General features: G+C 34.2%; 1 pseudogene; it reads left to right on the top strand.

Moving 5' to 3' along the window:
* LOC130844555 (mitochondrial transcription rescue factor 1-like) overlaps positions 1-16,875 on the top strand; it is a 90,407-nt pseudogene extending 73,532 nt beyond the window's left edge.
* The last annotated feature ends 5,792 nt before the right edge of the window (positions 16,876-22,667 follow it).

Here is a 22,667-nt window from a genome sequence, read left to right as displayed (position 1 = left end):
GTCACAGTGGCCATGCTCAATCAACCAACTTCCTTGGACTACAGCCAGCTCTTTCCTTTCCTTGGGAGAGCTCCACTTAGCCAGTATAAGTCACACCAGTGTTGTGGGAGGGGGTGAGAATTATAGCATTGTTCATGTCAGTGTAGTGGAACTCTCCCATTTCCAGTAGATTTAACATCCTAGGAAATGTTTCTTCATTTACAAAATGTCTTAAAGTGTCAAAACACTTTCTAAGCTTAACATACTATGAAAGAAAAATGCATATTTTGATTTTTTCTTTCGATTCCAGAGGAAAAATATTGCAATCTTAATACCTTAAATTGCATAATATACTTTAATACATTAAATTGCATACTAAAGAGCAGCCATCAAAAATTCACTCAATACTGAGTAGTTACTGTGCAGTTCCATGTTATCTAATCATAATCAAATGTATTTTGTCTGTGTCCCTTTTCTTCATGCTTTGAATTGTTATATTTTAGTGTTAGTCCAAAAAAAGCTTCTGTAGAATCTTGGAAAGAAATACCGATATTTATAAAATATGTTCACTATTTATTTTTGTAAGTCTCCTCTGAGTTTTGTATGACACATTTCAACATTATTAAGTGAAATAGTGGTTTAAATATCTTCTCTTCTTTCTCATAAATAGTTAATAGCTTATCCTCTGCTTCAATATGTATTGTGTACATATTTCCATTATGGAACTAAATTATCTTGGTAATATAAATAAAAATAAATAAATATATACATATACACACATGCATACACTTATACGTCTACATGTAATACAAATCTACCTGAATATACTATAAGATATTATACAACCTAGATTAGTGCCTAATATATCAAAGTCATTCAGAAAATTGCATAAACAAATAGATGACTAGTAATATTTGAGTTTTATGCATATTCTGATAAATACCTAAACTGTCACAAGGAGTTATATAATATGATGAAGATGTAGAAACAGCACACTTGAACCAATAATTCTAATAATTCACCTAAGAATATCAGCAGAAAGAAATGGGATTATCAGTTGAAATAGGGATGATAATATGAAAAAAAAGATGTGATTTTTTTAGACAATGTGACAAAGTGTGATAAATGTTTACAAGAAAGTATAGTAAGTATTAAATACCAGATGTTAAAATGATTTATATAGATTCACATAAATATAGTCAACTACTCTTTGACAAAGGAGCAAAGGCAGTACAATCGAGAAAATACAGGCTTTTCAACAAATGTTGCTAGACTACATGACCATGCACCTACAAAATAATGACTCTAGGTACAGTCCTTACATAAGTATTAAGTCAAAATGGATCAGATATAAATATAAAACAGAACACTATAAAATTTCTAAACAATAACAAGGAAAAATCTAGATGATCTTGGTCATGACAATGACTTTTTAGATAAAACGTCAAAGTCATGACCCATGATAGAAATAATTGATAAGCTTGACTTCATTAAAATTAAATATTTCTGCTCTGAAATATCCTGAAAAGAAAAATCCTGACAAGAGAATGAGAAGACAAGCCACAGACTGGGAGAAAATATTTGCAAAAAACTTATCACTGAAGGACTGTCATCCAAAATATACCCCAAACTCTTAAAATTTGTAAATAAGAAAATAAACAACCTGGTAAAACCCAATTAAAAATGATCAAAAGGCCTGAACGAACACCGCACCAAAGAAGTAATATAGATGGTAAATGAGCATGTGAAAAAAGATGCTTCATATCATAGTCATTAGGAAAACACAAATTAAAACAAAAATGAGATATCACTACATGTCTATTGGGATGGCCAAAATCCAAAACACTGACAGCACCGAATGCTGGTGAGGATACGGAGCATAAGGAACTCTCATTCAATGCTGGTAGGAATGTAAAATTATACAGCTAGTTTGAAAGACAGCCTGGCAGCTTCTTATAAAACAAACATTCTCTTCTCATATGATCCAGCAGTTGTACTCATTGGTATTTATTTCTCAAATGAGTTTAAAACTTAAGTCCACACAAAAATTTGCACATGCATTTTATACAGCTTCATTCATAATTGCTAAACCTTGCAAGCAACCAAGATGTCCTTTAGTAGATGACTTGATAAATAAATGGTGGTACATCTAGACAACGGAATATTATTCCTTGCTAAAAAGAAATGAGCTATCAAGCCGTTGAAAAAACATGAAGGGAACTTAATTGCATAGTAATAAGTGAAAGAAGCCAATTTGAAAAGGCTACATGTTGTATGATTCCAACTCTGTGACATTCTGGAAAAGGCAAATTACCGACACAGTAAAAAGATCAGTGGTTGCCAGGGGTTAAGGGGGAGGGTGTGATGAATAGTCAAAACACAGAGGATTTATAGGGCAATGAAACTATTCCGTATTATACTGAAATGATGGATACATGTCACTGTATATTTGTCCAAATCCATAGAACATGCAATACCAACAGTAAAGTAAGGACATGAAAATGATGTGTTAGTGTATATTCATCAGTTATAACAAATGTACCACTTTGGTACAGATGTTGATAGTGAGGGGCTGGTCATGCATGGGAGCAGGGGAAATACACACTTGCTCTTCAAGTTTGCTCTAAATCTAAATCTATTCTAAAAAATTAGTCTATTTAATAAGAGAAAATATGATGTACAAAATTCATCTGTCAAATACGAAATATAGTTTATTTGATTTAAAATGAGACTTTTGAGTGTCAGCACATAATTATCAATATTAATATTTTAATTATCATTGTCTTAATAAGGCATTCAGATATATGAAATACGCTCCATTCATTCTTAGCTTTCACAACATATTATCTGTGAACCAAAGAAACATTTATATTCTGCATTTATTGTTACTTGAATATGAAGTTATATAAGATGTTACTAGATGTCAGCATCTGAGAATTAACTTTCATAAGGTTACAGTTTGTAAAAGCAAATTTCAAAAAATTCCAATATTATTAATTAAATTATTTAAAAAATAGTGTTTCTTTTTTAAGACTCAGCAGGTCTATTTCAAAATTCATAAAAGTAAATATCCTGGGCTATAATTATACTTAAATAATGTCAACATAAGCCAAACATTTATGCCACCATTGAAATTTATATATTTCTGACTGTTAAAAATGGAGTGGTATCTGCACGTATGAGTCCATGTTTCATTATGTAAACTTAATTTTTGGAGGAAAATCTATTCAACATTGTTCTTCATGTTAGAATATCATGAAAAAGTATAGAAATACTTTAGATCATATAATAACCTATAACTAACTGGAAGTAAAACCATGAACAAAAATGAAAGCTTGTAGTCTTTTTCAGTTGAAATAATGATATTTTTCTGCATGTTTCTAAATTAAACCATAACATGTACTATGTATTTGTGAATTATAAATATGGGATTCCAAACATCAGGCAGTCAGATGTGCAGATACTATCACTAACATGTCAGCTAAATGAAATATTTTTCTCTTTGCTGTTCATCTGTTTTATACATTATTGCATATCCCACTATTAGAATCAGGTTTGGTACATGGTAGACACCTGATAGATATTTACCCAATTAATGTGTAAATAAATGTTTGAATAAATGAATGAATGTTTATATTTATAGTCAAAATAATTGACTCTAATACCTAGTCCAACTTTTAGAATACAAATTCCAAAGAAATTAAAATCAGATTTAAACCTGAAATTTCTAGGAAGACAATTTAATTCAAATGTTAGCAATATGGCATAGTATACATCAAAGAAAAATTCTTTTGTTACCAAATGCCTAGAAATGTTGGACATAATAAAATCTACTTTTAAGTGCATAGATAAGTTCATAATAAAGTAAAGGTTATTTTAGGGGCCAAAATATAAAGTGGCAGTGAGGATAGCTAAAGAAGTTAGCACTGTTCTGGGGACCTTAGCCCATCCCATAACACACTATGGAAAGCCAATTGTTGCTTTAAATTATGTGCATGTATAACTTTGATAAAATAAATAAAATTCAACATATTTAGAGTCAAGAATTACTATAAAGGAAAATAACAGAAAAAGAAGGAAGGAAGAAAGGGAGGAGAGAAGAAAGGTAGAAAAAAGAAAGAGGAAGGAAGGAAAGGAGGGGGGGAGGAATAAAAGTGGCATAAAGCATTAAAGAAAAGAAAGACTGGCAAGAAAAAGGACAGTGGGATGCTTCCCTTGTTTATACTTTCCAGCTGAGAGAGATGGCTTTGTTTCATTCTGTCATCAGGAGGTGGCAGTGGGGACATAATATCTGAGCTTCACCTATTAGTAATTAGACATTATGTACAAAAGAAGTCTAGAACTCTTTTAATTACATGCTTTTGCATGTTGTAATTTTTCCTAGAGCCACAAATGGACATGGATGACCTCAGGGAACTCTGCAGGGCTTTTACCTCGTTATGATAATTTCAGTCAGAAGTATGTTTGCCCTCTTTAGTCCATTCAACCAAATTACATTGTGTGCCTGCCAAGTCAAAAGCCTTTCTTCTAGGATTCTCAAGGCATACAATGGTAAAGTACATTTTCTACTATCAAACTGCTCTAGTCTAGAGAAAGAGGAGGCAAATATTCATGTTAACATGATAAAATGCTAATAATAATATTTAACTGGGTTAGAAAAAAGTGGACTATTTCAGGTTCAAAACTAAAGGCAGTTATATAAAGTAAGAGAATAGAAAATTCTTCATGAAACTAGCATTGAAGCTGAGTATTAAACTGAGAGAAAAGATAGGGAAGGTGAGGGAAGGTTTAGAAAAAAGTTTATCACCTCATTTTAGTCTGGAAAGAACTGCCTGTAAAAATTACAAATCAGGAATGCCTCTGCTCTGGCCAAAGCAAAGCTTATTTCAGGCTAATCAAACTAATAGAGCCATTGAGCATGAAATCATGGAGGAGAGCTTATAAATGGAGAGTGAATTTCTAGATAGAATGAGCATCAATAAGTTGTAATAATCAGAGGAACAGAACACCCACCAGCATAGTGTAGTGATGTAGAAACCTCATGTCTCTCAAGTAGGCTGAGGAGGTAAGGAGCAACAAAGGCTTCAGAAAATGAGTGAGAAAGGAGTAATTGATGTAAGGTCTTTGAATTCTGTCGCCAGTAGCTAATTGGTTAGGAGGCTTGGAAAGCAGTGTCAGTAAAGATCAGAGGTAATATTGCAAGGAAATATTTAGTGAGTAATAACATCTTTAACATTTTGTATGTGTTTGTGTATGCAAGGTGATAGGCACTTATTTTAAACTTGTTCTACATATTAACTCACTTATGCTTCCAAGGACGCCATGAAGTAATTTATATTAGTTTCACCATTTTCTCAGTTGAGAAGATTAAAGATTTGAGAGATGTTATGAAATTTAGAAGCTGCATGGTGAACAAAAGGAGATAATAACCAAGGGCTTGTCATTATTACCTATATCACTCATTCATTCTCACAGCAATACTGTATGTCTAAAAGTGATCCTAAATGCTGCCATTCACTATTGACTCAGCAGTTCACATGAGACATAGTGTCCCTGCCTCATACGTACAGTAGGGTAACAGAGCTGAACATTTTATGAAATATTTTATAAACAAACATTTCATAAAATAGGTAGAGCTGCCTCAGGAGCTGATAAATTGTCTTTTGTAATGTGTCAGTGTTTCTTTGATACCAATGTTTACAAAATACCTGAGCCTGTCTCACAGATTATAGGGCTTCTATTTTAGAAGAGAGTGTTATCCTGGTTACATTTACTCTTTATTATATGTGTTAGAAATAAATATATCCTCCTAATATCTATATCTAGACTTTGTCTTATGAGTTTGGGGACATTTAAGATCATCTCTAACAATTATAATAGAATAAATTTTGAAGAGGCTGGAATTGAAGCATTGAGAGGCACTGGGGTTGTGTTAGCAGGTACAAGGCAAGATGCATTCTCAGAGTTTGGAGCAAATCAAGAATGAGGGTGAAAGTGCAGGGTGAGATTCACACAGGTCTGAGATTCTATTAAGGTTTTTCTTCAGGTAGCTGGGATGCTGCTCAGTTGACCTGGGAAAAATATGTGTACATTCAATAAAATAACAAAAGTGGAGATGAGAGGACTACATTTACTCTACTGAGGATGACTAGGCAGGAAATGGGTACTTAGCCTCAGGGGATAAATAAAATTTGCCAAACTATGGTGAGAGATTAGATGACATTATATCATGTCTCTCCAATTTTAGGAAAAAAATACTGTGATTTTGCATGATAAATGCAGACAATGGAGGTAACAGATAGTGGATTCACCAAAGTCCAACAATTACAGGAAAAAAAGGTGAAAAATATCTAAGTTTTGTGAACCTTGCTGTGAAAGACTTTAGAGATTTGGTTGGGTGAAGTATGAGTGGAAGCCACAAGAATACTGAGGACTACTGACATCTGTGGCAGACAAGTTAATAAGGGTTGCAATAAATAAAATTAATGGGAATGAGACTGGTAGAAAGGCTTGAGTATGTAGTGAGAAAAAATATTTCAGAATTGAAAATATAAGAAATAGGACATTTCTGATAAAGACACAGTTTAACATATAGTTATTTGTTGGTTGCCTAAAATACAGTGAAGATTATTATAATTAAAATATCTAGAGATCAGTGAGACCAGAATTTTAGAAGAATCTTCACTATGCATTTTTAAGATTTAAAAAAAATGATGATAGAGAATAAGTTGAACAAGAAAATTGTGATCTGAGAGCTGAAATCATTGAAAGAAGTGGATGAATGTCTTGGAGTTTCATAAATGACCCCAGTGACAAAGATGATAAAAGTGGTATCGGGGTGCAAATCACTTGGAAAGAGGTTGTTGGGAGACAGAAGTTCTAGTGGAATAGAGAACCAAAGCATATTCTGTTCTTTTGCCAAAGTCGTGAGTATTGGAAAAAGATTGGAAGGAAGAGCAGTTTACTTTGAAGAGCAACTCAAAAGATATAATAAGACTAGAAAAACTTACAATTAATGAGAGATTGTATATGAAGAAAAAATGATAAGGGAGTTTATTCATGATAAGGGAGTTATCAGGGAGTGATTCCAAAACTTGAGTTCAAGAGAGTTATATTTTCATGTACTTTTTATTTATATGTTGATTTAGTACATCAAGACAAAAAAAGAGCCATTAAAATTTAGTAACTTGCTGTGCATCACAACATATATTTATTTTTTCATTCAAAGATAATAAGGACATAATATTTTACCATGCTCTTTATAATGTCTATCAATTATTTGAACTTTGCTAATGACACAGTAAAAATTCAAACACACTCAAATAAAGTCAAGGGTCCACAAAAAATAATACATGATTGTTAATGAGGTTTGTGGATTAAACCTGTCTGGAATCACAAATATCTAAATCTTGTTGTTATGAGGTATTTACATTCAAGTCCATGTAAGTCATTAACAGAAGTAATCATATTCAATATATTGTCATAGAAAATTCAAATACCATTCACCTGGAACTTGTGGTTCACTGACTGTCAAAATGACAAAAGTAAAATGTTACTGTGATTGTAAATGAATGAAGCTTAAAACAATACTCAGTATTCTAGAAAATAGGTTTATTGCAAATGGCATTTACTTAATTTGTTTTGGAAGTAGCAGGTTATATATTACAAGGTTAATAAGGTAAAAATGTTGGAACATTAAGTAGTCATTACATATTATGACAACTAAAAAGAACTATCATAAGTGGTATAAACTTAAATTTTACCAAAATCATAGATATATTCAGTATCTTTCAGTTATAAAAATTACATGTTTCTAGAAATCAAAGGCAAATTCATCAGTTCAAGTCAATCACTCTGTTTCACATAATAACTCTACACATATTTAAATTTTAACCCTGTTCTGATCTTATTCTAGTTGCCAAAGATATAAGGATAAACAAAAAATAGTAAAGATGGCTTATTGTAAATTATAAAAAGATCTAACCCTTTTTATATTGAATATATTTGCCAGTATCAACTCACCTAGAATAGTTTAAATAAACGTCAATTTAGATGTCTTAGTGGGATTATTTGTTTAAAGTAGCATATATTAGTTTCTAAATATGCTATCCCAGATATGCATGTATGTATACATATTACATAGTTGACCTGTAAACAACATGGGAGTTAAGAGCCCTGACCCACTAAGCAGTTGAAAATCTGCACATAACCTTATACTCCAACCTCATGTCTGAGGTTCCACATCCGCAATTAAACCAACCACAGATGGTGTAGTATTGTACTTATTTACTGAAAAAAAATCCACATGTAAGTGGACTTGCACAGCTAAATCTCATGTTGTTCAAGGGGCAGCTGTACATTGTTTTACCTAAGTGCATTTTCTAAAGCAGTTCAATTTAGAGAGAAAGCACAAAGCTTAACACTGAATGGTCATGAAAAAAAGTACCTTAGATACACTTTAGATATTTGTAAAATATTATTTGCAAGCCAGTTGAAGATTCAGTGTAATTCTAAATTCCATACAGGATAAACATATTTTTGATAGTAATTTCCAGATTACAATACATTGTCAGAATCACTAGAATCTATGCTATATAATATATTCATGTGCAGACATTTCCCTTAGAGATTTTTTTTTTAAACAAGTGTTAGATATTGCCTCAGATATGTGCATTTTTAACAGAGTCCTCAGGTGATCCTGATGCTTAGCAGTATTTCAAAACTATTGGTCTATGGTATACTTTACTGATGTTGTCATGAAATTGCATTAAATTCAACTGTTTTCTAAGTATTTGCAAGGAGAATTCCCACAAAATCTTTAAAAAAAAATAACTTGGCAAAAAAAGGTAATCATTTCTTATAGGATAGAATTTCTAATTTACTTCAAATAAATATGCAGAATCTTGTGGGGGTCAGTGTAGAACATTCAATGTGTTCAAAATATACTAAAACAGTGAGATTTTTTTGTTTTAAATAAATCATATACTGTATATTATATTATTTTTATAGACATGGTTAGTAAAATGCTAGCCAGGACTATAGTTTCCTATAAAAAGGAGATTTAAGCTGTGTAAATACTTCATAAAGATTAATATTCTTATATTCTGAAAGAAACATATCAATTTCAATATGCCAGATAAAAAAGCAGTCTAGGTAAACTATCTGCATAATTTAAGATCAAGAAAAATAATTTTGACATAATTACCTACAGAACTTAGCTAATTTTTTCTCATAATTATTTTAACCCACCACTTAATTGTAGTTCTTTGGCCAATTTTATAGACATATTCATGGGTATGGCCTTAAGATGTGTACAAGGGTAGGACGTTATCAGAAGGGAAAGCAGGAAATGAGATCAAAGTAGATATGATATAAATATTGGGGCATTTAGGAGTATGGCACCACATACCTGGTACTTTGCTAGAGTCTGTAATGCATTATTGTGGAAGAGAGACATTTTTCTACCCTTTTCTCCTTTTGGTAAAAGAGTGTCATGTTGGGGGTACATATTTAAGGGACAAATGCAAGGTACCCTGGATCACTCTGAAACAGTGACCTAATTAACCTATCTAATCCTAGGTCCCTAGAACCTGGAAGTTGTTGATAATATTAAGCTGTGCTACTCTGATTCTCCCTATTGAAAATGGGTTTTTCATCTTGTCCCTTAGGACAATGAAAAGTCTAGCTTAGTTTGCTAAAATAATTTGGTGATTTTAAGAGTGGAGACATCAGTGTTTAAATGATACAGACAAGCAATACAGTCATACAGTTCTTATTCCATGGAGAATAAAGTCAAATAGGCTAGTTAGTATTGTGAACACCAAGTCTTTTTTCAGTTTTCAGGGATTTATCCATGGACTTTGTCAAAGATAATGTGGGTAACTGAGGCATTTTTACCTTGGCTCTACTCAAAGGCCCTCTTGGGAAAACTTAGATCGTGTATGAAATGAGAAATGAAATGGATTTTCCTCTGAGATGAGAATAGCCTTTTCTTAACTCACTTCTGATCTCTATTTTTCATTGAAATGACTTGTTCTGTATCCTACTATTCCAAATCAAACAACTGTTCATGTTAATAATATTATTTTTTAAATTAATAATATAAGAACTACTGTTTACAAAGCACTCAACATATAGGTAGTTTCTCAGGTCCTTAGAAAAATTCTGTAACTCATGGAAGAGAAAACTGATGCTCAGGGAAGTTAATTAGGTTGTCTACGATCAGGACTCAAACTCAGATCCATCTGCCACGAGTCATGCTCCTCACTGTGCCATGTTTTGGTGACCGCAGGTCAGAACTTCTATCTGCCGATACCTGGATGAGGCACTAAGAGTTCATTGATTAACTGTCCAGATTTGGGGATGAAATAACTAGCTGTCTGACCCTGAGAAAGCTTACCCTAACTTTTCCTTCCATTTCCTCATCTGAAAAATGTAAATAGCAATACCTACCTCATAGTATTATGAATATAAATAAGATAATATATTCAGAAACAGACGACTGGAGATCAGCACATAATAACTGATACCATTTATTCAGTATTTCCTAGAACTTCATAGACTTTGGAGGAGGATTACAGTGAATAAAACAGGTACATAGGAAACTACCTGAAACATAATAATGGTTAATAGATCCAAATTTGCACTTACACTCAAGAAAGATTAATTGGATTTTTTCATTGTTACCTGTAAACTAAGCATATTATAAATTAAGTAGTGATTAAGAAATCAAATTGTGAGAACAAATATGACTTCATATACCTAGAAAGACTATTCAAGTTGCATTAGGCTTTTCAGGAAAAGGCATATATGTACAATGTAACTTAAAAATTGTCAACAGAAGTTTAATTGGAGACTATGAGTTGATTAAATATGCACATATTCCAAAAAGCTGGTGTGTGTACATTAAGAGAAGAAATTCCAGGTCAGTACAAGACAATAAAGCCCATTAAAATGAATAACCAGGTAGGTAATTAACATCATGTACAGAAACAAGTTAGGATAATCAAAATTTAAACCCAAAGGTAATGTATGCTAGTAGGATATATTATAGGACCTGGGTGCTATTCCTAGCAGTGCCTCTGTATTAAGGCATAATACAGGGTAGTGCGAGCCTGACCATTTATTTACTTTTTTATTTTTTTATTTTTTTTAGAACTTTTATTGAGATACAGTTAATATACATAAACTACATATATTTAGAGTGTACAATTTGGTATCCCAATCTCCCAAGACATTCCCCCCCAACGCTCCCCGCTTTCCCCACTTGGTGTCCATATGTTTGTTCTCTACATCTGTGTCTCTATTTCCGCCTTGCAAACTGGTTGATTTGTACCATTTTTCTATAGTCTGCATATATATGTTAATATATGGTATTTGTTTTTCTCTTTTTGACTCAGTTCACTCTGTATGACAGTCTCCAAGCCCATCCATGTCTCTAGAAATGTCCCAGTTTCCTTGCTTTTTACAGCTGAGTAATATTCTGTTGTATATATGTACCACATATTTTTATCCATTCATCTGTGGATGGACATTTAGGTTGCTTCCATGTCCTGGCTATTGTAAATAGTGCTGCAATGAACATTAGAGTGCATGTGTCTTTTTGAATGATGGTGTTCTCTGCGTATATGCCCAGCAGTGGGACTGCTGGGTCATATGGTAACTCTATTTTTAGTTTTTCAAGGAACCACTATACTGTTCTCCACAGTGGCTGTATCAATTTACATTCCCACCAACAGTGCAAGAGGGCTCCCTTTTCTCCACACCATCTCCAGCATTTACTGTTTTTAGATTTTCTAATGATACCCATTCTGACCAGTGTGAGGTGATACCTCATTGTCATTTTGATTTGCATTTCTCTAATAATTAGTGATGTTGAGCAGCTTTTCATGTGCCTCTTGACCATCCGTATGTCATCTTTGGAGAAATGCCTATTTAGGTCTTCTGCCCATTTTTTGATTGGGTTGCTTGTTTTTTTAATATTGAGCTGGATGAACTGTTTATATATTTTGGAGATTAGTCCTTTGTCTGTTGATTCATTTGCAAATATTTTCTCCCATTCTGAGGGTTGTCTTTTGTCTTGCTTATAGTTTCCTTTGCTGTGCAGAAGCTTTGAAGTTTCATTAGGTCCCACTTATTTATTTTTGTTTTTATTTCCATTACCCAAGGGGATGGATCGAAAAAGATCTTGCTATTATTTACATCAAAGAGTGTTCTTCCTATGTTTTTCGTCTAGGAGTTTTATAGTGTCTGGCCTTACATTTAGGTCTTTAATCCATTTGGTGTTTATTTTTGTGTATGGTGTTAGGGAGTGTTCTAATTTCATTCTTTTCCATGTAGCTGTCCAGTTTTGCCAGCACCACTTGTTGAAGAGGCTGCCTTGTCTCCATTGTATATCCTTGGCTCCTTTGTCATAGATTAGTTGACCATAGTTTATCTCTGGGCTTTCTATTCTGTTCCATTGATCCATATTTCTGTTTTTGTGCCAGTACCATACTGTCTTGATTACTGTAGCTTTGTAGTATAGCCTGAAGTCAGGAAGCCTGATTCCACCAACTCCGTCTTCCCTTCTCAAGATTGTTTTGGCTATTTGGGGTCTTTTGCATTTCCATACAAATCATAAAATTTCTTGTTCTAGTTCTGCAAAAAATGTCATTGGTAATTTGATGGGGATTGCATTGAATCTGTAAATTGCTTTGGGTATATAGTCATTTTCACAATGTTGATTCTTCCAATCCAGGAACATGGTATGTCCCTCCATCTGTTTGTGTCTTCTTTGATTTCTTTCATTAGTGTCTTATAGTTTTCTGAGTACAGGTCTTTTACCTCCTTGGTTAGGTTTATTCCTTGGTATTTTATTCTTTTTGTTGCACTGGTGAATGGGATTGTTTCCTTAATTTCTCTTTCTGATCTTTCATTGTTAGTGTAAAATTTAATCTGTTAAGTTCCTTTCATTTTTATGGGGACTTTTTTCCTGCTGTTGATTTGAAATTATACATTGTATTTCTACATTCAACACTTACCTTTAAACCTCTGTATATCAGTCATCCCATAACATTATCAAAACATACTTATTGAGCTCCTAGTATTTGGTGACACACTTCTAGGTGCTAAGAATACAGTAGTTAATAAAACAGAAGCAAATATCACCATAAAACAATCTTAGAAAAAAGCATACAAAAATAATTTGCTAAGAGAGTGACAAAAGAAAGGAGAGAAAAATAAGACATAAAATACTAATAGAAAGTATAGGTGGTCTGTGTGCATCTGAAATTGGTCCAGGGCTATATATAGTAGTCCAGATAGTAAGAAATGATGTATGCTGGTTATATTTTGATGGAAAAGCACAGAGGAGGCCAATAGCTTGAGTGCAGGTTGTGAAAAAAAAAAAAAAGAATCAATCATGTTTTTAAAAATTATGGCCTAAGCAACTGTAAAAATAAAATTGTCATTAACTGATATAGGAAAGAATGCTAAGTTTGAGATGTCAATTAAACACTGAAATGGGCATACGACTATGTGTTTCTGTGATTCAGGAGAGAAGTCCAGACTAAAAATATATTTTTTAGAAATATTAGCATATAAACAATCATTAAGAGACATCACACTTGATAATAGTACCAAGGGAATTAGTATAAATAGGGAAGAGTAGAGATTCAAAAACTGAACTCTGGGGGCTTGCACTGTTTAGATGTTGAAGAGATAAGGGAGGATATGAAAAGAAAAATAAGTATATATAGCAGCTAGAATGAAACTTAAATGAGTATGGAGTCATAGTAGATAGGTAAGATGTTTAAAAGAGGAGAGAGTGATCAACTCTGTCAGATGCCACCAGTTCATAAAGTAAGATGTGGACTGAGAATTGGATATTTGAATAAGCAAAATAGAGGTCACTGTTGACTTTGCTGAGGGAAGTTTCAGAGAAGAGGTGAAGCTGAATGTGTGATTTTAATGAATATTAAAAAAAAATGAGAAGGGGAATTGGAGACAGTGGGTGTCAACAATTAGTTTGGCCAAATGAATTGTTAATAGTCAAAAGTTATCAATATATCTATTCCCCTCCAAAATAAGATAAGAACCTTAAACTCTGTTAAACATTTAACCAATCACTCCTTCTATCTTCTATGCTCCACTTTCTTAATTAATTGCTTCATATAATATTATGGATTTTATACCCACTAGTTAATTACACTTAAAATATTTTATTTATTAATTTCTTTCACATTGTTTCTAGCTTTGTAGTTCATCTTCTAGAGTTCAATTGCCTATTTACTTCAATACATTTTAAAAATAAATTGCAGGACAATTAAATATGAAATCTGTGCTTGTTTTTTATTTGAAAATGACTTTATTTTATCTTCAACCTTCTGGATAATTTAACTTGGTGTAGAATTTTAAGTTGACAATAATTTTTCTTGGTTATTTGAAAATGCTTTTTCATTAACTTCTTGCATTTACTATTAATGTTTTGAAGTCATCTACTTGCCTATATTAAATTCTATTTACCTTAGGAGTTCTGCAGACTTATTACAGTGCCTAGATGAACACATCATGGGATGAAATTTTTGCAATCTGACCATTCTTATCATTCTTTAATCCTGAAAAATTTTTTAGAATCCATTCTCTTTTAAAATATTGCCTCATTTCTCTTATTTATACTCTTCCCATGTAACTTTGCCATTCATATATATATATATATGTATATATATATACACACACACACATACACACACATATATACAAGATAGAGATTTACTATACATATATGTATATAGTAATTTTGTAACATTTCTATGTTTATCTCAAGTTTTAAATTTTTTTCAATTTTATTTTGATCCTTTTTCAAATTGTAACCTATTTTTTCAGGTGTCTTATTCTTACATTCTGGCTTCTCTTCCTCCTTTTACCTAATTTACTTCAATTTTATTTATGTTATGTTCTCTTTATTGGTTAAGGTATAGTTTAAGCTGCTTTAAAAAAAAAAAGAGACTCAAAATCATAGTTTTTCAAATAACATAGATCTGTATTTTTCTCACATAATAGGTCAGGAAGGAAGTATAGGCAGCTCTATCCATAAGATTTTCAGGGACACAACTCTCTCCCTCTTATTATTCTGCCAAACACTAGGCTGTTATTCCTGTTACCATTCCTGGCAAGGTAAATGCTGACTCATCTGCACCGTGTCTTTGTTCTGGCTGATGGGAAGAGACAAGAGGTACTGGATAATCAGTAAATTCCTTAAGTGATGTAGAAAATGCTCATAGCCACCTATTCAAACCCTGTCACACTGTATGTGTATGTGTGTGTGTGTGCGTGTGTGTGTGTGACAGAGAGAGAGAGAGACAGAGAGACAGAGAGATTTTCATTAGCAAGAAGAGGGAAGAAAGAATGGAAAAGTAGGTAATTGACAGAGCCATAGTCTGTGCTGTGTTCAATCATTTCAAGTTCCAATTTTTTTTTGTTTTTTTATTTCTTTTTTTTATCTGGGTCAACTTAATAGCTGTCAGGTATGCCATTACCTTATGTGACAGTTATCTTTATTGTGTGCTCATCCTTAACAAAATATTTTTCCTTCTGTGTAAGTCTCTGGCATCTCCTATTCTTAAGTGTCTCTGAGGGTGGGAAGGTTATTACTAAGAGTTTTAGAGAAGTGTAAGTATTACTCTGAACTTGCAAATTTAAGGTGCTGGTTCCTTAGGAGGATTTTGTTTCCTTCCCTGGGCTCCAGGAAAAGGAAAGATTGCTTGCTGCTTCTCTGGACAGTGAGTACAGCTTTTCTATCCCTTTATTAAGTAGACAAAGATATCACTTATTTTACAAAGAGGGACAATTATGCTTGGATAAGAAGTGGAAACTGATACCTGTCCTGGGAAAACCACTATATATGGTCACCTTGGGGCCCACATAAAGCACCGGATCAATACAGATTCTCAGTTCCAACTCTTTGTCTCACACATAACCAAACATTTCAAAAAAGTGTTTGAATGGCAGGGAGTGGCCCTGAGGTCAGCAGTTCCTATGGCCCTGGGGAGAGAGGGACTAGTGGCCCTAAGGTAGCTTATATGTAATTTCCATGACTAGTGTCAGATTGTCTGGTTTTAAGAAGCTATGTGTCTGAACTGTACCCTGGGGAGCGTTCCAAGGGATAACCTCTTCACACAAACTCTGTGCTTCCTAGAATCCATACTTATATTTTTCTAATACTATATTAAGTGCATCGGATTATAAAACACATTTCCATATTCTCTCACTGAGACTCCCAAGGCATTTAACATCTCCAGAAAATATTTTCCATTTTCCATTTTCCATACTTAAAAGTAACATAAACTCTAAAGTATTTAGTAAAAAGACTCTGCAAAAAGTAGAAGATGAAGAGGAGATGAGCGAGCAGGCAGAGGAGGTGGAGGATGACCCCAATGTGGTCAGAGATAGGAAGACCTGGAAGAAATAGTGCAGCATTTTCTGGAGGATATTTCCCTCAAGATAGGCCTAGATGTAAGAAGAAAATGAGAAAACCAATTTCCAAGGAACTCAAGTGACTGTCTGCAAATCCCATGTGTCATACGTGCCTGATTCTAAGATACAGTCAATGTAAGAGAAACCATTGATTCAATAATAGCTTCTTGAGGAGAAAAGGAATCACCATATTAGATATATATAGCAAGTACAAAATGCCCAGGATTTCAAGAAATGCTACAATGTGAGAAGTAAAATGAAAGATGCATTCTACAAAGTTGCACTCAGACTGAACAAGAAAAAATTATGGAAGAAAAGCAAATAGTGAAAGAGGGAGGTACATTGGATCTTCTCATTGGACAGGATAAAGAAGCAGAAACAGAGATAGTGATGTAGCTTACCCTGAAAAAATAAGTGTTTGAAAAATGTGTTTGTACCTAGAAATGACCATATAATATTCAAAAGTCAGAAAATAATTTAAATAAAAAAGAAAAATTTTAAATAGAGAAAACCCTAACTTTTTTAATGAAATAACACATGTAATGACCAGCACATGGCCAAAATAATCCTACACAGAAAAATGACTTTGGCACTTGTATCAATACAAGATGAGATGAAGAATTCCAATTACTTTGAAAAAATACACAAGAAGAGATCTAATTCATGTTCAGGCCTGAAGATACAAAATCTGCTTAATTGTAGTTCTGAGCTGTTTATGAACAATACCAGATGCTTTCCATGTTCTGTTTGATATGTAGTATGCATCTTGGTATAATATATTACGCAGAATTTTTAAAAATTAGAAAAAAATTAAAAGAGATCCTGCCCATATTTTTCAAGAGTGAACCAGGAAGGTAAATTTTTGTTTCAACTTATGAACTTTGGATTTCAACAGCCTTTTTTCTCTCCTTTAGACTTATATGGTTTCACTTTTACTCTTCTGGTCTAGTGAAAGGGTAACCCTGAATATGTGCCTCACTTTTTCTTATAGCTAATTCTGTGGCCCAGGTAGAACCTGGTGAAATATGTGTTTCCTCCAAACATTTTATTTATCCGAAAACATGTTAAAAAGCACCATGTTCTCCAGTGCAAAATAATCAATGACAATGTTATTCTAAAATTTATCTTCAGGTATGAAAATATGTGTTATTTGTTGTAAATTAGAGATTGCACTTTGAACTTTTATCAGAAAAAGAACTTCTTGTAATCTCTCTTAAGAATAATTCCAGATGAAGTTTGATGATGCTTTCTTATCTTTTTAAAAGCAATAGGAATGTAAAACATATGCATAGATAGTTGCCACCCACTTCCCCTTAGCCCTTGATTCCGTTGTCACACAGACTTCACGTTTTCTCGTTTTTGCCCCAAGGATATTTGACTCACAAACTAATATGATTCCCAGTGTTGTACCCCTCCTTCTATGTACCATGCACCAATATTCAGGCCATCTCCTGTGTCTCTGTGTTCTCAATACCACTAACAGTTGAAGTCACTGAGAGAGGTTGGGCCTTGATAGAACAATGGAGTTTAACAGCCCTGGGAAGTGGAGATGTATATGGGTGTGGGTATGAGTTTGTGGGGGAGGGTGGGAGATTGTGTGTGTGTGCACATACATAAGTGAGAGAGGGTCAATGTTGAGATTTACTGAGTGCATTCTTAATGCTGGAGGAAGTTGAGTGTTTCTAGGTCACTACTTGGAGCTATAGCTGTGCAGTTGAGACATGATACATTGACATTACTGACTCTTTGAATGTAAGCATATTTGGCTTTGTTGATTTAGACATTAGCCTGGAAATATGTCTGAGAGGCAGATAACAGTGAGGATAGGTGTGTAGTGATGGAGAAGGAATATGTAGAAGAGAGGAACTGTAACAGACAGTCTATTTTAAAAGATAACATGTCTATGAGACAATGTGAGTGACAAGGAATTGTAAGTCAGAGAGAATTAGGGTATGACAGACAAGGTGTATAGAAAAATCAGGCTGCAGATGTCAGAAAAGGAGTACCTGTACACAGCACCCCAAGTGGGAAGCAAACGATAAAAGAAGTGAGGTGAGAGTAGAAAATAGGAATGTTTAGGGTAGAAGGAGAAAATAGGAACTAGTAGGAAAATATAACCTTAGGAAATTGTTTTATTATTATGACGTTTCAGGTTAAAAAATACAAACAAAAAGCTGATTCGTTTTTGATAAGAGTAATTGATTTAAATTCTATGGGAAAGTTTCAGGAGACATAATTTTAGAAGTGGTAAACACAATGACAAAATAATATTCAGTATTTTACTATTTTTGTTTATTTTCAATCACCTCGAATGATGGGAAGCTGTGATGGAAGCCAGAAAAACTGAATTTCTTTCCTGTATTTACACATAAAGTTGCAACATTTGATTTTGGATAAACAACATTCTGCTTTAGATTTTCTGTGGGAAACAGATTTGATGCATTGTTTTACTGCCTAGGAAATTGACTTCCATAAAAACTTGGTGCCCTTTCTCAGTGCTCCTTAAAATTATTTCCTTACATCCACTCTGTCTCAACATATGTGCTGATGTAACCCTAAGGTGTGTTTTCTTTTCTCACTTTACCTTCCACTACTGGAGATCAAGGACTGTACCTTATTTACTGTTACATCCTTTGATACTAAAATTAATGAATGAAAGAAGAGGGAAATCCCATGTTAGATCCTGGAACTAAAGGTTTTCATCTTGGACTGTGAGATAGACATGCCCAGAGGATACAGGCTGCACATTAGATTCCTTGAGTACAAAGTCATCATTCCTGGATGCCTGTACAAATTTTTCCAGTTACCTCATGGCTCTAATGGTTGTTTACTCCTCTGGATATATTCTCTGTTCACAAGCACACACAAATGTGGAAGTATTTCCCCTTTCATAATTTCAGAGATTTCATAATTTCAGAGATTATGTTCACAAACACACAAATATGGAAGTATTTCCCCTTTTGTAATTTCAGAGATTACAGTATCCAGTCTGTAATCTTCCAAGATTTATAAATTCATTTATTTATGTATGCATTTATTTATTTAATTTATTGGCTGCTTTGGGTGTTCGTTGCTGCTCACGGGCTTTCTCTAGTTGATGAGAGCGGTGGCTACTCTTCGTTGTAGTGAGTGGGCTACTCACTGCGGTGGCTTCTCAGAGCATGGGCTCTAGACATGTTGGCTTCAATAGTTGAGGCACACAGGCTCAATAGTTGTGGCACACGGGCTTAGTTGCTCCCTGGCATGTGGAATCTTCTTGGAGCAGGGCTCAAATCTGTGTCCCCTGCATTGGCAGGCAGGTTCTCAACCACTGTGCCACCTAGGAAGTCCCTCTTCCAAGATTTATAAACAAACTTGTTTACAATAAAAAACAAGTAAAGCTAAGAGTGAATCTAATCATATCAGGGAGACATGAACTCCCCATTTCCCCCCATGATTTTCACATGTAGATAAATGTAAGTGTATGCCAATGATTTATTAAATTGGAGGCACTATGAAATATTATGTATTCTTTTATTCACTAAATTATTTTTAACAGCATATTGTGTGCCAAGCCATCTCCTAGGAGTTTTAAGCATACAGCAGTGAAAAGGTTAAGTCACTCCTCTATAGAGAAAGCAAAATAATAAACATTTAGCAGACTATTCTATTTTTTGTTTAAATTGAGAGATACTGTTTGTCATGTCCTGTAATTACAGACTGTAAAACTTATTTTCAAAACATATTCAATAAAAGATAATATATTTTCGGACTTCCCTGGTGGCTCAATGGTTAAGAATCCACCTGTTAATGCAGGCGACAAGGGTTCAAGCCCTGGTCCAGGAAGATCCCACATGCTGTGGAGCAACTAAGCCTGTGCATCACAACTACTGAGCCTGCGCTCTAGAGCCTGTGAGCCACAACTACTGAAGCCCGAGTGCCTAGAGCCCATGCTCTGCAACAAGAGAAGTCACCACAGTGAGAAACTGGTGCATCGCAACAAAGAGTAGCCCCCGCTCTCCACAACTAGAGAAAGCCCTGCGCAGCAACAAAGACCCAATGCAGCCAATAAAAAATAAAGAAATAAATAAAATGTTTTAAAAAAGAAAATATATTTTCAACAATTTTTACTTTTCGCAAGTAGCATAACACTTTAACAGAATTTTCAGAGAACAAGTTTATGATTTTTAAGTAACGTTGTAAAAAGCTATAATTTAAGAGGTTTGGAGGTACCCATGAGATAGGAACCTAGGTCACTACATTCCGTTGCTATCAGGGCAGCAATGAAAATATCAAGAACTACTTCATTATATTGTATAATATCTCAAGTTGAATCACTGCAAATTATAGATCACTGCAACTTAAGATCACAATTACAGATCACTAAGAAAGAAAAAAGGCAAGATAAAAATAATTTGGTCATAGCTATAAATTTTACATAGTAATCATCATATTTAAAATACTGTATCCTAAGGCAATACTACTAAAGCAAATCACTACTGAAAGCATCTTTGGTATCTGAAAATCGAATCTTGGCTCAATTCTAAATTTATATGTAGTGCACAATGGATTTCCTTGTGCTGTGTGGTGTAGTGATTGCCTGGGCTGTGCCTTAAATAATGCACTAATCATTTTCGTATTGATGCCACTACTTTTCTTCATTTTGTCAGCTTCCTGCTTGGTATTACCTCTCTAAGCTTATTCTGGAATGTGGTCATGTCAATAAGATGGCACAAGGAGTTTATTTTATTATTCAAAGAAAATGTGCCCCTTTTAAAGACAAGCATATTTTTGTGAAAATATCATTTGACTTTAGAATTTTCTCATTTCCTTTCATCCATTTTTTCTTTCTTCTCTTTCTCCCTTCTTTCTTCTCTCTTTCTCTCTTGATTTCTTCCCTCTTTTTTAAATTTTTTATTAGCATTTTTAGTATAATACTCATTGATTACATCACTCTGTCTTGACCTTATCATATCACTTACGGTTTAGGTTTATCACAAAAGGCCTCAAAAGATTTTTTTGTCCTTAGTTTGTCTATACTACGATACACCTTTTCTTTGTATATACCTAATAATTTTTCACTTTATTTTACTCTGCTACAGGAAAGCAAACATCTTTTATGTTCCCACAATTCTCTGCAATACACAAAATATGTTCTGTTTTTCCCAGAGAAAAGAACTAGCACATGCAGGTGGAGACAATTTCAGAAGCATGCATGTCATTAATATGATATAAGCGTAAATGTAGTAGGAATAAATCATCTATTCTAGGGTGTCTTCCCTCCCCTCTCTATATAGCAGAAGACAGTCAAGAACAAGAAATGCTGAAAGGAACCAGAAGGGGAGGGGGGAAGGAGAGTAAGAAAAGGAGAGCAAATTCAAGGAAAGAAATGTTGGAAATTTTCCTCTCACACATTTTTCTTCCTAGAACAATAACTAAGCCTTATTGTTCTAAAGACAAGCTCTTCTAACCACCCTGAGTCAATGGACCATGGAGGATATCCCCCAACACCACCTTTTGCTTTTGAGTTTTAAGATTAACTCCGGTAAAGAATCAGCCTCCTGTAGTAGATGAGGATAAGGAGGAGAAAGGCTGGTGACTTCAGTGCGAGAGAAGGCGTGGTCAGCCCCTAGGAGAGGATTCCTAGATTGGACACTAGAAGAATGGACAATCCCAAGATCAGGACAAACATCCCATGATCCTGCCATTGGCAGGAATTGAGACACTCCCACAAAGTGCTTCAAAGGTGGGGAGAGGACGTGTGCATGCAGGAGGAGGCAGGTCCTAAAGCCCAGTGACCTTGAGTACATTTGTGAACAAGCAATTGGAGAGCACAGGGCCTAACAGGTGGAAAACATTCTCAACTGGCAGCAGCAACACTGAATACTGATAATAACAGCAGCCACTTAAGCTGAAATACTAAGCCGTCTAGTCTAAGATCTTGAGATTCCATACATCTGGTTGTACGCAGAAAAATGCTCTCTTCCCCAAAATGCCCACATCCAAATTCCTGGTAACTATGAATATGTCACTTTACATGGCATAGGAGCACTAGGTTGTAAATAGAATCACAGGTTGTTAATCTGCTGTTTTTAAAATAAAGAGATTATCTGGGGTTACCCAGGCGGATCCAGTGTAATCACAGGCCTCTTAAAAGTAGAAGAGGGAGGCAGAGAGGTCAGCGTGATGGGATGTGAAAAGAACTCAATCTGCTGTTCCTTTTGAAAATGGAGAAGAAGACCTATGAGCCAAAG

This window comes from Hippopotamus amphibius, chromosome 2, assembly GCF_030028045.1.
Source record: "Hippopotamus amphibius kiboko isolate mHipAmp2 chromosome 2, mHipAmp2.hap2, whole genome shotgun sequence".
Classification (NCBI taxonomy): Eukaryota; Metazoa; Chordata; class Mammalia; order Artiodactyla; family Hippopotamidae; genus Hippopotamus; species Hippopotamus amphibius.
The sequence above is the reverse complement of the archived record's forward strand: the minus strand, read 5'-3'. Positions and strand labels throughout refer to the sequence as shown.